At 45.8% G+C, this 17,203-nt stretch overlaps 1 protein-coding gene across 7 annotated transcripts in view; it reads right to left on the bottom strand.

Moving 5' to 3' along the window:
* The window catches only part of Znf618 (zinc finger protein 618), a 158,307-nt gene that overhangs the window by 122,605 nt on the left and 18,499 nt on the right, over positions 1-17,203 (bottom strand). The gene's annotated exons all lie outside the window — the stretch shown is intronic.

The following is a 17,203-nucleotide window of genomic DNA, read 5'->3' as shown; positions in this document are numbered from 1 at the left end:
TCTATCCACAGCCTCATCGGGACAAGGCTGTCATAAGAAAGGAAGAAGAGCAAGGGGCTGCTTTTAGAACAGGTGACGCACAAGAGGCTAAAGAGCAAGCCAGTCTTGTGAGAACTGACCCAGTCCCTGCGAGGAAGACAATAATCCCTTCTTACAACTCAATCCCATCTTCAGGCTCCCACCTTCAGACACCACAACAGCAATCAAATTTCAACCTGTGTCCCTGAAGGGACCAAGCACAGCAGTGTGAGGGGCTTTGTATGTCCTTCACTGCCCTATCTTTGGTGTTCTTCAAACAGTCCCAGGGAAACAGAGTCGGCATGTGACAAGGGACAAGAGAGCATCAAATAGACCAGTCCTGCGGCTGGCCTCTGCACCATCCATGCTCTCCCAGATGCCTGGCAGGCACAGTGGGGGCCCACAACACTTTAAGAAGCACACACACACAGACACACACACACACACACACCTTTTATTTCTTTTAAAACCAGAATAAACTGAATTCTCAAGTCAAAGAAAATGTTTGATGGTTAACACTTTCATCTTTATTCAAAAAAAAAAAAAAAAAAAAAGATCATTAAGGTACAACTAAGCCTTTTCTTTAATGAAGGAAGAACTCTCTCAAAGGGCAAAAGTGCCTGGGGTCTGCAAAAGTCACAATGTAGCCATACCTCCTCAATTAAGAGAGTAATTTTTTACCTATTTAATACTCTGAGCTGATTGCACTCACAAAAGGGGTGTTCGGCTAACAATCCATTTGAAAGCTGATGACAGATGAAAACGCTGGCTCTCCGTGAAATAGGGCTGTACCTTAGGGTACGAATTAATCACGGGGCTTTTCCAAGCCCAAGATTCAAGACTTAAACATCCCTTGGGCTGTCTGGGCCTCAATCCTGTGCCACTGGCTACAGATGTCAACGTTGCTCAGAGAGACACGTAAACTCACTGCGTGACATCATCCTTCCTTTCTGCGTGACATCTAGCGTGTCTGAAGCACAGGAAGCACAGACCATGGTATGGAAAACACAGCTGACCTCTTCAGGACAGATGCTGTTCTCTGGACCAACTCCCCCACCAGTGACACCGCTGGCTGTCAAAGGAGGAGGCTGTCCTTCAAAACTAGATAAACTAGTCCAAGGATCCCATCAGAAGCCATGATACCCCAGCTAAGGTGGGGACCATATCCTAAAACACTCAAACTTCGTTGTATGCAAAATCTGCATGCATTTCAAAAGCATTCTAAGCACTTGAGAAAGTACATGTATTTATATGTTAAGTGTGGGAGGCAGGGCTGCAAGTGAGCCAGTGTGCATGCGGGGCTGCAGGGCACCTTGGTTCTCTTCCTCCACCTTGTGGGTCCCAGGGACTGAACTCAGGTTTGTAGGTCACGCAAGCAAGGCCTTTACCCACTGACCTATTTATCTCATAGGCTGTTCCTTCCACAGATGCAAAAACACCAGGCCCAGTGATCTTTCCAACAGATGCCTCCACCCTCTAAAATGCCCCCTCCTACTGATGAATGTGGACTATGGGGAGTCAGGAGAGGGGGCTCCTCAGCCTGCTAGGCCCTGTTTTCTGGTATCAATCAGTGGGTACAGCTGCAATGTCCTAGCAACCTCACAGAACGCCTGAGCATTGTGTGGTGGGCTTCTCTGGTAACATGCGATAGCTACCCCTTCATATCATTCCTCTGCTCTGACCTCCCCCTTCCCCGGCACAGCTCAGCCCCACTGTGGGGCTGGACAACTTAACTCCAACGCCAAGAACTCCCAGCCTAACATTGCCTATACCTGGCTTGAAGCCACATGCTACATTATTAGGCAACAGTTGGATCTGACGAGAGGCAATGAAAAACCAAGGAGCCACATTAGCCGGCCAAAGTCTCTGCACAAAGTGGTGAGAGGAAAGTGAAGGGCCAGACCTGGGAGGGCAAAGTGTCACTATCAAACCAAAGCCAGACCAGAAGCCACACTCAGCAGGGCAGACGAGCCTGTGCGTGCCATAAAGGATGGAGTTCCAAGAGCACTGAGGCAGCACCTGATGTCACAGGCCAGAGAGGTGTGAGCATGTCTGTTTCTGCCTATTCCATACACTTCCTCCAGAGCACAGTGTCATCCCATCCTCTCAGCTACCCACCACCCAATGGACTATTATCCTCAGCCTCCAACACCAGGAGAGCTAAGACACTGTGACTGGCATAGGCACGGACATCCCCGTGACCCAGGCTCAGCCTGGGAGAGCCTCTCTTCCCTGTGGGGGTGGGTCTGCCTGGGGACTATGTCAACAGGAATTGCAAAATCTGAGAGTCATATGTTTCTGATGACATAACCTATGTATTCAAGCCAGTCATGCCCGGCTAACAGCCAGGTTTGTAGTAGAAATGCCAACATGTGTCCCTATTGGCTGGAGAGTATCTAACATGAGGTTCAGACTAGACTAATATGTAACAAGGTCCATTGTGTGACCCTGGAAGGCTCGATGTAAGGGCAGGGAATGCCGCTGCTTTTCAGGGGAGGTGTTGTGTGGCCCTGGGCTAGCCTTACCACAGGCTAGCCTCACCAAATCTTCTGGGTTACCACTTATCTGGAAATTAAATTCCCTCACAGTATCTACCTGGAGGGGACGCAGACATTTGGCACTTCTGCTCACAAAAGTCAGGAAAGAAAACAGCAGACTGAAGGAGGACTTCCCCCAGTCCCTCATGTGCTAAGAAAATCTTGTCGCAAGGACTACAATGTTCACAGTGACTCCAGAGCCTAAGAATAGCTTAGAAGAGCAGAGGGGGCCACCAGAGACTCTGAGTCAAGGAGAAGCAGCCAGGGAAACCCTTGCTTTAGAGCCACCACCGTTGGCATGTTGCCAGCCAGCCTCTAGGCAGTCTCCCGCCCATCCGCTGCTGCCTGACATCGCTCTGAGGGGATTCTCCAAGGTCCCAAACAGCACAGCCCCCTTCATGCTTGGAGTGGCTAATAGTGTTGAAATGCACACTGTGTGGACAGACATCGCCTCAGCCAATGGATGTGCTCTCTTCCAACAGTACTCTCATGAAAGCCAAATAATTCTAACTTTAGAAGCACCATGGCCTTCAAGAACTGAAGAAGGGGAGTCCAAATTCACTACCTTCGCAAACTGCTAGGCCCTGGGTAACATGCAATGCAGAGCAGTAACCCCCCAAGAAAGTCGAGTGAACTAGCCTCTAAGTGTCCTGGCTAACTGCCAGGAGGGTTTCAAGTTGCAATGCAAAGAGAGGACCCAGACCCCGAGACCTCTGTGCTAACAGAAAGATAGGAATTCAAAGAAGGCATGGAAAGGGGAAGGCATGGGGCCCAGAGAAAAGAGGGCTGCAGAGTCTGTGGCAGCTTTGGCAGAGCTCTGCTTGGCACACACCTGTGAGGAAAACCCGCATACATAGGAACACTATTGAGGCTCAGCACACCCAGGTTCCCACCCAAGACTGAGGCCTGGCCCACCTGTGTGTGCCTGTATGTGTATACACACATACACCAGAGAGGACTGTCTGAGCATACTGCCCAAGCCCCCGCACATGTGGGTAAATGCTGTTAACCTGGGATCAGCAGGTATGCATGAGGATATCAGCCACGCAGAAAAGAGACCCTCCAGAAAGAACAAGACAGCAAATCTCACAGTTCCCACGGCAGGGTCCCAGCAGCCGCGGTAGAGATCTATCATCACACAGTGGGTACCAGGCTGAGCTCGGGGACACACCTGGCCAGAGAAGAGAGAAAATCAGAGCTAGGCCAGTCCAGACACTTTCCATGGGAACTGTCACAAAGTCCGTGTTGTAGGCTTCGTGGTCACTGTGGAGTGAAAGTTGTCATGGCAATATATGCATTAAAAAGGAAAAGTGTAGCCAGATCCCAATGCAGTCTTGTTTACAACATTGAGTAGTGGGCCAGCTTCCCCCCACGGGCCATGATGTCCCGGAATCTGCTCTCGGCCCAAGCTGCTCTGGTTCTGCCTGCTAAGACTTAAGAGAAAACTACGAAAAGATCAAGCTGTTACCAAGGGGACTTCCATGGCAGTCAGAATGCTGCTCCCAAAGATGTCTCCGTCCTAACTCCCAGTGTCAGTACGTGAGGACATGAGCTTGTTGAGCTAAGCTCTCTATTCAGATGGGTGTGGGATAAGCTGGTCCCAGCCTGTCCAGGCGGCTCTAATGCAAGGGTCCTTCCTCTCCTTTTCCCGTGGTGTTAAAGACATCTAACCCAGGACCTCCCACAGCATAGGAAAGTGCTGTATCGGTGAGCTACATACCCATCTACGATAGCAGTGTTATGTCAATTTGAACACGTTAGAGCCATCTGAAAGGAGGGAACCCCAAATGAGCAAAACCCTCCATAAGCCTGGGCTGAAGGCAAGCCTGGAGAACATTCCCTTAGTGATTGATGTGAGATGATCCAGTGGGTGGTGTCACCCCTGGGGTGGTGGTCTTGAGTTCTATGAGAAAGCAGGGTGAGCAAGCCATGGGGAGCAAGCCAGGAAGCAGCACCCCTCCATGGCCTCTGCATCAGCTCAAAGAGACCTATGGTGCCATCAGTCGCACAGAAACGCAGCTCCTGGATCATGTGTAGTACATCAGCACCTGACACTTGACCAGGTGACTGTTACTGGTTTGTGAGTTCATTGCAATACACTTTTCACCATTCTCTTAAAGCTTACGAGATTGTTATCTAGAGAATTAGCCTCAGGCAGTCCTTCAGGAAGGAGTCACTGAAGTCACTGTTGTCACAGACCACAGGTCATCAGCTCTGAAGACCTTCCAGTGGAACAAGATTTAGAGGAAGAGGATTGTCCTAATGGTCCTTGACCCTGTGTGGTCCTAAGCTAACGTGCCTGGTTTTGTGTGGTGGTTTTAGCAGTGGTAGTGGGAAGGGTTGGGGGGTTGCACACGTACTTAGAATCAAATCCACAGTCTCGTGCAAGCTATGCAATGTTCTGTGACTGAACAACACCCCCAGACCTGTGCATTTGTTTTTAACAAAAACAAAAAGTTTAAAACTATGTAAAAAGTTAACTAGAAAAAAAGTTTATAGAAAACAGATAGAGAGAAAATATTTTTGTTCAGCTGTGCACTGCACCTGTGTTTTGTGTTATGGGTGTTATGTGTAAATATACCTGTGGGGTATGCATGTGTACAAATGTACTCACTTCATACATGCACATCTGACAGCCAGAGGTAGATACTGGGCATCTTCTATTGCTCGCCACCTTAGATTCTGAGACAGGGCCTCTTCTTGAACCTAGAGCTTACTTTTTGGCTGAATTCACAGTCACCACAATGTCCTGGTGACCATTCAACCATCAGGATCCACCTGTCTCTGTCTCCTCCCCAGGTGCTAGAGTTGCAGGCATGTACCACATCTGGCTTTTATATGGTATTATGGATCCAAACTCAAGCCCTCATGCTTGCAATGCAAGCCATGTATCCACTTAGCCATCTCTCTAGCTCCTTGAAATTGTGTATTAACCCAAAATTTTGCTACAAGTCAAAAAGCTGGAATAATTAAAATATATAAAATAAAACAGTGCACAGTAAGCCAAGGTTAGTTTGTTATTATAAGTTTTCAGTACCTTTTGTATAATATGAGTGATTATCCAGACCACAGCAGTCAGTACAGGGTAACTCTCTTGGCCTTCCCAGACATTCAGCGCTCCTGCCTCATTGCGTTCACAGTAAGCACTCCACACAAGTGGGCCAGTTCTATCTTCTACCTTTCATTTCCACTGTACTTCTCCTTGGTCTGAAATGCTTCCAATTACAGATCCTGTTCTAATTTCCTTTCTGTTGCTGGGATAAAACACTCAGACCAAAAGCAACTTACAGGTTACACTTCCAGGTTATATCAGTAGCCAAGGCAGAAACTCAAGCAGGAGTTTGAAGTAGAAACCCTGGAGGAATGTTGTTAGTTGGCTCACTCTCTGGCTTGCTCATAGGCTCATGCTCAACTAGCTTTCTAGGACTATCCTGTGTAGGGAATGGTGATGCCCATAATGGGCTGAACTACATCAACTAACAATCAAGACCATCCCTCCTTCCCCCAAACATGTCTGTGGGTCAGTTTGGTCTGAGTAATTCCCCAATGGAGACTCCCTTCTTGGGTGACTCTGGGTTGTGTCAAGTTGCCAGGTTAAGGTAACTATAACTGTGTAGCCAGTGTCTGCAGTATTAAATACATACCATAAAGACATGTGGCTCAGTAGCAGCAGTCTATTGCAGAGAGCCCATGAGTATATATAGTTGGATCCTCCAGGTCTTTATAATTACATGTAATAGTGTCCATATAACAAAATCCTCTCACAAATATCTCAGAAGTTATTTCCATCATTAAGTGGTAATGGAGCTAGATGATAAGTCTGTGTTGCTTTATTATAGCAACTCAGTGTGTTGATCTGTCAGAGCAGCTATGGAAAACTAATACAACCCCAGTAGCAAAGCACAAAAGACAGATGCCCAAACACCCAGCAGCAAACAGTGAGATGCACAAAACCTGTCAATCAAAATTTATTAAACCCGAAAGAAGTAGAAAAATCAATCAACAGGAAGAAACTTGAAAGTGCCAAAAATGTTCAAATATGAAAGACTTTAAATACACTAAAATGGCTATCATAGATACACCTCCATGTTATAGAGACACACGAGAATAAAAAGAAATCATACTTTCAGAGATGGAAAGTCTGACCCTGGGAGAAAACAACACAGGAGGTAGAACTCTAGACAGATAAGACGAGAAAGAAGAAGAGACAGGCACTTAGGGATGCTTCAGTAGAATCTAGGGACAAACAATAAAGCATAGAAGGGAAACGGGCAGGAGAATAACCAGGGCGTCAGTGAGCTGGAGTACAGAGTTAAAAGGGCGAGGAGACATATGATCAAAGTCGCCAAAAATGAGACGTTTGACAAAGTAGTGGCCAGCCGGGCAGTGGTGGTGCACGCCTTTAATCCCAGCACTTGGGAGGCAGAGGCAGGCGAATTTCTGAGTTGGAGGCCAGCCTGGTCTACAGAGTGAGTTCCAGGACAGCCAGGGCTACACAGAGAAACCCTGTCTCGAAAAACCAACCAGAGGTAGATTTATTGGGGCTACTGAGGAACGACCTTGCAACACCCTATTAAGAAAGAAAAAACATGCTGTAAGATAGTATGAGTGGAACATATAGGTGCTTGTGAGTCTATTAGGAAGGTCTAGTGAGACACACCTGTTGTCAGGGTCGCTGGCCTGCTAACCCCCGCTAACAACAGGGCTCAAAAGGACAGGGGGCACAGGACAGGGGTCCTTTCTAGTTGACTCATTTGATTTCTGTGTCATCTGAACTGTTTTCAACGACAGTGTGTCTAAAATTGAAAGAGGGCTGGTGAGATAGATGTCTGTAAACTACTTTCTGGTCATGCACAAGGGCCTGAGTTCAGATCCCCAGCAACCCTGTAAAAGCTAGGCACGGATAATGCCAGTGATGTGGCTCTGTGGATAGAGGTACTTGCTGTCAAGCCTGTCTGGTAGAAGGAAAGAACTGACTCCCACAGACTGTCCTCTGACCTCCTCATGTGTGCTGCTGCAAGCCTGCAAACAGGCAAAGACACACACAGATGCACACACCTGAATAAAACGGAATATGTGATGTATAAATGTATATATTGAAAGCCTAGAACAGTGAAGTCTATGTGTAACCCCCCCTGTGCTGGGGAAGTCAGGGGGATGGATCCCTGGGGCTTCTTGGCCAGCCAGCAGTCTAGTTCCAGGTTCATAGAAAGACCCTGGGTCAAAAAGTAAGTATAGAGTGGTTGAGGAAAACACTGTAGGTTGACCTCTGGCCTCCATGTGCAAATGCAAACACACACACACACACACACACACACACACACAGAGAGAGAGAGACAGAGAGACAGAGAGACAGAGAGACAGAGAGAGACAGAGAGACAGAGACAGAGACAGAGAGAGAGAGAGATAGGCAGACAGACAGACACAGACACACACTAAGAGGTCCTTTGGCACACAACACACGCCAAGCCCAAGCAGGAACTATTTCATCAGCCAAGTGCTATTAACACTCTACAGAGTACACAAAAACCTCTCTTGCTTTGAGTCCTTTAAACATCCTCTGTTCCACTCCATCTTAAACGCCAACCCTGGAAAGTTGTCAAGAAAAAAAAAAAAAAAAAGCCCTCACTGTTCGGGAATGTGTCAGATGTGACTGTGCTTGGGGTACAGGAAGCTGAAGGCAGATAAACGCAAACACAGAAGGGACCCACCACCAACACACTAAGCAAAAGCTGCTTCTCTAGTCAAAGCAGACAGAAACTGGGAAAAGTCAAAATATCTATCAGAAGGGGACCGAACACTGTGGCACAGGCTGAGAACCCCCTCTCTGAAATGCGTGGGACCAGAAATGGTCCAGATTCCAGAGTTTGGGATATCTGAGGAAACTTGACCAGCTGAGCCTCCCTAATCTGCACATCCCCAAAGCATTCAAAATCCAAAACCAACATCACTCGAAGGTTTCAGATTCAAGTCCATCTCGACGTCAGACTTCACGGTGCTCAATGTGTAGCACTTCATGGGAGGACACGGCAGATCACAAATAACAATAATGAAATAATAATAATGAGCAGAGGGGTGCAGAGGTCCAACATGGTGCTTTCAATCCACTACTGCAAGTAGGGGTGGACCTCAGAAAATATCCTAGCTGGGCAATCGCTAAAGAAATACAGACTCCCTCAACAATATCACACAAGGAATCGTGCCCACTTCTAAGATGTATAGACAAAGGATGCATGTTTCATATGAGGGGTCTGGGGATACGGGTAGCCCCAAAGGAGAATGAGGATCTTCAGAAACCAAGGAGATGAGGAAGGGTCGTGACACACTGACACAAGACTATGGGGACAGGAACAGGAGGCAGGATCCTGGGTCTCAGCCTAGGCTCTGTCACTCCCTCAACAGCAGCTTGCAGCTCGGTGAGGGACAGAGCCATGCGGAAGCACTGAGATTAGAAACTAAATCAAGTAAGAAAGGTCTGCACACAAGCCAATAGGCCGAGGCTATTCTGCCACATCTGAGCTTCAAAGGGGCAGAAAGAAAACACACAGGCCCACTCTCCCCGTGCGCTCTCCCCGTGTGCTCTCCCCGTGTGCTCTCCATGTACTCCCTCATGACACACAGCTAGCTCTCTTCTGGGTTCACTGATGGAAACCCACTGCAATCTACAAAGCAGAGACTAAAACGCAGACAGGTTTAACAGTGTTCACCGAGTGACAGAGGAGCAGAGGCAAGAATGGCTGACTGTGGAGCCCATGGCCATCTCTCAGCTCGTCGGCCTCTGATTCTATTTCCCTGCTCCTGGGGGAAAACGGAAGCCTCGGGAGTCAGGATGAGAACTTTACAGCATCTCAGGAGACTTACTCCGCATCTGAACAAAACAGGGGTGTGTGAACAGAGGGGTGACCAGCACACACTGGGCAGTGTCCCCCCCGACAATGGCACACAGGGTCCCTTGGCCCAAAGTATACTTGCAACTATAGAGAAGCAAGAAAACCAAACAGATTCCGTGGAGGATGAGGAGCTGAGGGAGAAGCTGGAAAGAAAACAAAACTCAGGTTTGTGATAAAGCCATAGGAACATTTCAGTCTCTTTCGCCTCAGTCCAGAATGTCTGAGACCTCATGAGGATCCTGTACCTTGGGTGGCAACTACCACTTGGCCAGGAGGATGTCTCTGACCAGGAAGCAAGGGCTTGCACTTGACTCTGTGGTTCAGTCAGGTTCTGGAGAAACAGGCAAGGCCCTGGCACGGGTGCTGATGGATCAGCTAATGCCTCATTCAAGTTGTCAGCGTTTTCTTAGCACCAATTCAGTGGGTAATTAAGAAAGAAGTTGGGACCAGATGGGGAAACAGATGCTAGCTTGGCCGTGAGCGGCTCTCTGTACACGTAGGGAAACATCGGCCAGCCAAGAAGACGGGGGACAACTGGAGGGGCCCCAGCAACTGCTGCCAAGGAGGAGAAGCCCATTTCAAAGAAGAAGAAACCGAGGTCTCAAGAGGTAAGAGAACCAAGGACCATGGAAAGATGCAGATGAACAGGGAAGCAGATAAGGGAGCTTGACAAAGCACGAGAGATTCTGACGAGAGAGAGAGAGAGAGAGAGAGAGAGAGAGAGAGAGAGAGAGAGAGAGAGAGAGAGANTCTGACGAGAGAGAGAGAGAGAGAGAGAGAGAGAAACAGAGACAGAGACAGAGACAGAGACAGAGACAGAGACAGAGACAGAGACAGAGACAGAGACAGAGAGATATCTGGGGATAGAGGTGAGCCCCTCAAAAGAATGAGGATCTTCACAAAACCAGGTAGATGAGGACGGGTCATGGCACATGACTGCAGAGACAGGACCAGGAGGCAGGAGCCTGAGTCTCAGCCTCATCTCTCACATTCCCTTGCTCCCTCCTGACCTCTCCACACACATCAGTTTATTAGTCTGCGATGAAGGAAGGACTCCCTTCCAGTCCACTCCAAGTGCTGATGAAGTAAAATACAGTGCACTTGTGAGAAACTGAAATACAGAATTATCATGTAGACTGGATCCCATTTCTAGGTATACACCCAAAAGAACTGAAGGGAGGCTCTCAAAGTGCTGTCTACATACTCATGTTCATAGAGGCCCAAAGGAGGCAATGCAAATGCCCATTGATGAAGGAATGGATAAACAAAAGCCTGGTTTAGCCACACAATGAAATAGTATGCAGCCTTTAAAAAAAAAAATCTTGTCATAGGCCACAACTCTTGTCATAACCCTTGAATGTATCATGCTATTGTTCTTGTCTCAAAAAGACACATACTGCATGCTTCCATTTATATGAAGTCCCTGGAGGAGTGAGGGCCATAAAGACAAAAAGTGGAAGGGTAACTGCCAATGCCTAGGAGGATGGAACATCGCCAGCTACTTAACTAGTTTAGTTATGAGTGCAGCTATAACCATGGAATTGTGCACTTAAAAGAATTAAGATGAGGATTTTTATTTGCACATTTTATCACAAAACCTGTGAGAGAAAGAAAAAAAAAAAAGAAGTCCTAAGATCTGGAAGAGTCCGACATGAGCCAAGGCGTTCCCTTGCTAGATGTTATGGAGGTGGAGACAAAGCTAAGGGCATCTCAGGGGCTACCTCCCAGCATCCTCCATGAGAACTAGATGAACTGCTAAGATAGAGATGAAAAGGAGGGGTGGACAGACTTTCCAGACCCCCCTCCTGGGGTTCCCAGAGACGCTCCAGTGGCCAATACACCAGTTCCAATAGGGTTTTCTACCCCACCATGCCCTAGAGAACCTGGGCAGAACCAATAGGCATATCCCAGTGGAGCTCTAGTGGCCACCAGGGGCTGCTGGATCCCCGTTTGCTGGTCTTCAACACCCTGGCACTGGACCTTCCTTCCAACTCAAGGTCCTAAGAAGCAGTCTCTGGTGTCCTTTCAGACCAAACCGAGTTTCCCTTACTTTGAAGGAATATATGACCCGATAGAGGAGGAGAAGGCGAACAAACAGCAACAACCAATGAGGAGCACACATTCCACTCAAGACCTGGAGAAGAAAAACAGGCCGCACGGGCTGCTGGTAGGAAGCAAAAGTACATTTCAGACAAGGTCTCCTTTGTTCAGACACTAAACCTACAAGCTACAAGAACAGGTTGAGACGGAAAAGGAAGCAAGCATGCAGGGAAGCCAAGAGAGACCGGTGCACAGCGGAAGGCAGGTGCAATATCTGCAGTAACTGCAGAAGTGTCCATGCAGAGGACCCGGCAGGCGTGTGATGTAGGGCTAGCTCAAGAGGCATGTGTGAAGCACAAAGCGGGAGACTCTGAACTAAAAGGGGCAGGGCCTAAGTTACTGTTCTGTTGTTAGGAAGAGACACCACGGTCATTCAAGAAAGCATTTAATCGGGGGGTTCACTTACAGTTTCAGAGGGATTATCCATGACCATCATGGCAGAGAGCATGGCCACAGGCAGGCATGGTGTTGAAGCAGTAGCTGAGACCTCACACTCTGACCCACAGGCAGGAGGCAGAGAGGGAAACCGGGCCTGGTGTGGGCTTTTGAAACCTCAAAACCCACTTCCTCCAAAGAGGCCACACCTTCTCCAGCAAGGCCAGGCCTCCTAATCCTAACAAGTATTCAATTATATGAGCCTGTCCTAAATAAGGTTACTGTTACTACAGTGAACTGCCATGACCAAAAGCAACTTGGGGAGGAAAGAACTTATTTGGTTAACATGAACCGTATCACAGTCCATCGCTGAAGGAAGTTATGGGAGGAACTCAGACAGGGCAGGAACCTAGAATCAGGAGCCCTCCACACCAATCACTAATTAAGAAAGTACCGCCCCCCTCCCCCAGGCCTGCCTACAGCTAGATCTATGGAAGTATTTCCTCAGCTGAGGCTCCTTCATCTCTAATGCCTCCAATGACTCTGAGTCTGCAGGGCTGTCCTCACTCACATTACCACAAAATGAGGAAAAGCAGACACCAGAAAGAAAGAAAGAAAGAAAGAAAGAAAGAAAGAAAGAAAGAAAGAAAGAAAGAAAGAAAGAAAGAAAGAAAGAAAGAAAGAAAGAAAGGAAGNGAAGGAAGGAAGAAAGAAAGGAAGACAGACATAAATATATATAATGGGATTTATTAGAACGGCTTATAGGTTGTGATCAAGGTAGTCTAACAATAGATGTTTAGAAACAGAAAGTCAAAAATCCAGTATTTGTTCAGTCCTTGAGGCTCAGTGTCTCACTGGTCTTCAGTATATGCCAGAATCCCAAGGATTCCGAATACGAGCAAAGGAATGGACTCGCCAACAGTAATGAGGGAAGCAAGCAAACAGCAAGAGCTTCCTTCTTCCTTCTCCATTATACAGGCCACCACCAGAAAGTGTGGCCCTTATTCAAGGTGAATCTTCCCTCCTCAGAAGATGAAAAATGGGTCTTTCCACTTCAAATGACTTAAGAAAAATCCCTCATTGGTGTACCCAGTCACGAATTCCAAATGTGATCAAGTTGACAACCAAGACAAACCACCAAGAATAGCCATGACAGGTGACTTTAGTTTATGTCAAGGAGACCAAAACAAAACAAAGACATCAACCAGCACGGGAGATAGAGAGTTGCCTCAGTGGTGAGCCACACAGGCTGCCCTCGCAGAGAGCCCAGCTTCAGTTCCCAGCACCCACAAGGTGCTCACAACAATCCTACCTCCAGTACCAGGGATCTGAGAGTCTCTTCTAACCTGCTGGCTACCCAGCCTACCCACGGTGCACAGACAAACATGCAGGCAATATAACTACATACAAAAATAAAAGAAACCTAAAAAACAAACCAAAATACTCACCCATACTGTGAGAGGAAAGGACAGCGACATTGTGCTAAGGGTCAAAGGAGATGATCCACAGATGCGCTGACACTCAGTACAAGAGCAGTTAAGTTCCAGGGTCTCGTGCAACTCAGGCCAGCCTTAAACTTGCGATTTAGCCAAGGGTTCCCATCATCCTGCCTGCACCTCGCAAGTGCTGGAGCTCCAGACACGCCATCTCACCCTGAAAATCCTATATTCTAAAACTGATTCTCAGACTCTGAGGTTTTTAAAACTTAATTTAAACAAACAGAAAAAGCTATTTCAACATGCTGAATGTGGTAGAGCGCACATCTACAATCCCAGACTGCCCATGAAGAGCTGGGAAGGAGAGATGGGAGGGACCCTGGAAACCAGCTTGGCATATGCAGCAGAGAGAAAGGAGAGACTCTGTCATAAAAAGACAGAGCCACATCTGAGGTTGGCCTCTAAGCTCCACTTGCACACACCTGCATTCACACACGGATGCACAGATGCACACATGTCGAATGTACATGTACACTCAGAGAGATTTTAATAAACATTATCCAAAAGAAATGTGGCTTTTTAAATTCAAGAGCATAGAATCTAAAATAATTACATAAAACAAAATTAAGGGAACTCCAAGAACAAGCAGGAAGTACTTCATAAAAAATCACCAGAATTAAAGGTGAAACCTAGTCTATACGCATGTGCAATTATTCTGGGCCAATTTAAATGAAATCATGGAACAGAAAATAATGAGGAAAAACAGAGAACTGAAGGAAAAATGAGAAAGATAGGATCTAGTTTAACAGATTAAAGGCATCCACGTTAGGGTGAGGTAGACAGGTATGCTCCTGTTAAACAGCTCAGCAACAAAATATATAAAGAGTAAAAGGTAGAAAACAAAAAGAAACAGCATTGGGAAACATTAGCAGACTCTTAATTTCTTAAATAATAAATGAAAAAAACCAATAGTATAATTAGGGCCTGTAGAAAATCTTAAAAATATAATTAATCATAAATGATAGGGGGTATGGGCATTACAGTAAACAATTAAGCCTACAAATAAGAATTATTCCTTTTGCAGGCAAATGAAACATTTACACAAATCAATACTTATTTACTACAAATCCTAAACTCTCAGTATGTTACAAAAGCAGAATTATCACTGGCAAAACTTTCTCACAATACAATGGAAATGTACAAAAAATTACACAGAGCTAACTGTGGTGGAAGCTGAGGCAGGAAAACTAATATGAGTTTGAGGCCACCCTGAGATCCACAGCCAGCAAGACCCTATCTCCAAAGAAAAAGCAAAACACAACAAAAATCGTTAGGAAATTTAAATTATACTTTTAAGTAACCTTTAAACTAGAGATGATATCAAAATTAAAATGACCAAAATACAGGAAAAGATAGTAAAGTTTTAAAATAATTCTTATGAATGTCACTAAGCATGTGCTCAGAAGAAAAGCATTTTTTATTACAAATTAGGGGGGAAAAATCAGAGGTGGCTCAGCTCTTCCGCTTTCCCAGAGGTCCTGAGTTCAGTTCCCAGAACCATACTGGATGGTTCATAACCACCTATAACGTTAGTTTCAGGGGACTCAGCATCCTCTCTGCTGTCTACTGTGGGCAGGGCACTCACGTGCACATACCTGCACACAGTCATACACAGTCATAAAATAATCTTTTTAAATAACCAAAGAACTGGGGGGGGGGGACTGGAGAGATGGCTCTGTGGTTAAGAGCACTGACTGCTCTTCCAGAAGTCCTGAGCTCAATTCCCAGCAACCACATGATAGCTCACAACCATCCATAATGAGATCCAATGCCCTCTTCTGGTGTGTCTGAAGACAGGGACAGTGTATTCATATACATAAAATAAATAAATAAATCTTTTAAAAAACCACCAACAACAAGGAACTGAGTATTTATGAATTTTAAATCTGAAAAAGGAGAATGGTGAATTTACTTAGTATGAATGTATAAAAATTTGAGATATTTCAAGTAGTAAGAATTGACAGATAACTTTAAAAATTTAGGCTATAAGTCCAAACACAATAAAAGAGTCCCAAGATATCAGTCATTCAAATAATGAGTAAGAGGGAAAGTTTAACAGCTATACAAAAGATTAGGTTAGGAGATAGTATCACACAAAAGGCCTTTCCAAAAACAACATAACACTCTGCCCTGTGTCAATACAGTGCAACCTTGACGAAATAGGTATGTTCCTAAGAAAATATAAACGAGCAAAACTGTTGTGAGGAGAACACAGTTCTCCCAAATAGTTATTGAAGGAAAAATTACAGTAGGAAATGTCTCCCAAAACTCAACGAGAGAGAGAGAGAGAGAGAGAGAGAGAGAGAGAGAGAGAGAGAGAGAGAGAGGATTTCTCATGTAAGTTATTCTAAACCTTCAAAAGATAGACGATCTCTGTGCTGTGTAAATCACCCAGGCAGGGCCTACACATAAACACTTGGCATACACACTTAAGCCAGCACACTTTAAAAAAAAAAAAAAAAAAAAAAGACAACATACTAAAAGTAAAACCACAGGGCAACCTTGCTGATGAATACAGACACAGAATCCCACGAGATGGACCCAGGATTTATTAAAAGAATGAACCACCATGAACAAGATGGGTCCCTTCCAGGATAGTTTAATACTCAACAACCTATTAATATAATTCATCACATCAGCAGAAAACACACACACACACACAAACACACACACACACAAACACACACACACACACACACACAACAAAAAACAAAAAAACAAAACCACCAGACGGCCATCTGGGTACATAATGAAAGGCGTTTGTTAAAAACTTGCCATCCCTTCCCCTCTTACTGCTAAGTAGCTCTATCGTGGAGGAGGGGCAAGTCACACTGTTACAAGGGGAAATTTTCGAATATAGAAAAGTGAGAATCACTTCTATAGCACAGCCCACACCTCCAAACTGATAAAATTCTACCAGCAAAGAACTCTTGGCAACTCAGAAGGATACCTACTTAGGGATAACATATTTCTGAAACGAAAATCAAACATTAGAATTTTGCCCACCAAAGTAACAATAAGACAAGACTGTGTCCTTGCTATTATTCTAATTATTCTAGGTGCAGTTGATGGGTCAGATAAGGTGGGGGAGAGGTGGCAAGATTGAATGGTATTTATGCTCACTGGAGCCTCTCTAAAATCCACTGAAACTAAGAAGATAACTCAAAGCCACCCTTTAGCAAAACCAATACAAAACCAACTGTCCCCTGGGTGTGGTGGCTCAGGCCTAGAGTTCCACCTACCTGGGGGAAGAAGATAAGACAGAAGGATGGCCAGTTCAAGACCTGGCCAGGCGACAAAGTGATTTCAAAGCCAACCTAGGCAACTCTGTGTTCCGCCTCCCCCCACCCTGTTGCAAAATAAAAAGTAAAAGTAGGACTAGAGAGAGAGCGCCAGGATAAAGCACTTGCCTAGCAGGCAAGAGGCCCACGGTTCAATGCCCAGTACAGGAAAAGAAAAGGAAAAAGAAAAAAACTTACTACATCTTCAAATTTGGTAGAACACATTCACTGTATACAATAAGAAAAATTATCCCATCACAATTGCAGCAAAAAAAAACCAAATGTCTGGTGGGAAATACAGAGGAAGAACTATAAAACTGCCAAGTCACACACAGTAGCATGAACGAGGACAAAGAGCCATGTTATGCCAGGTGGTGGCGCACGCCTTTAATCCCAGCACTTGGGAGGCAGAGGCAGGTGGATTTCTGAGTTCAAGGTCAGCCTGGTCTACAGAGTGAGTTTCAGGACAGCCAGGGCTACACAGAGAAACCCTGTCTCAAAAAGCA

Source organism: Mus pahari, chromosome 6, assembly GCF_900095145.1.
Source record: "Mus pahari chromosome 6, PAHARI_EIJ_v1.1, whole genome shotgun sequence".
NCBI classification, from domain to species: domain Eukaryota; kingdom Metazoa; phylum Chordata; class Mammalia; order Rodentia; family Muridae; genus Mus; species Mus pahari.
Note: the sequence above shows the minus strand (reverse complement) of the source record. Positions and strands in the feature narration are given on the sequence as shown.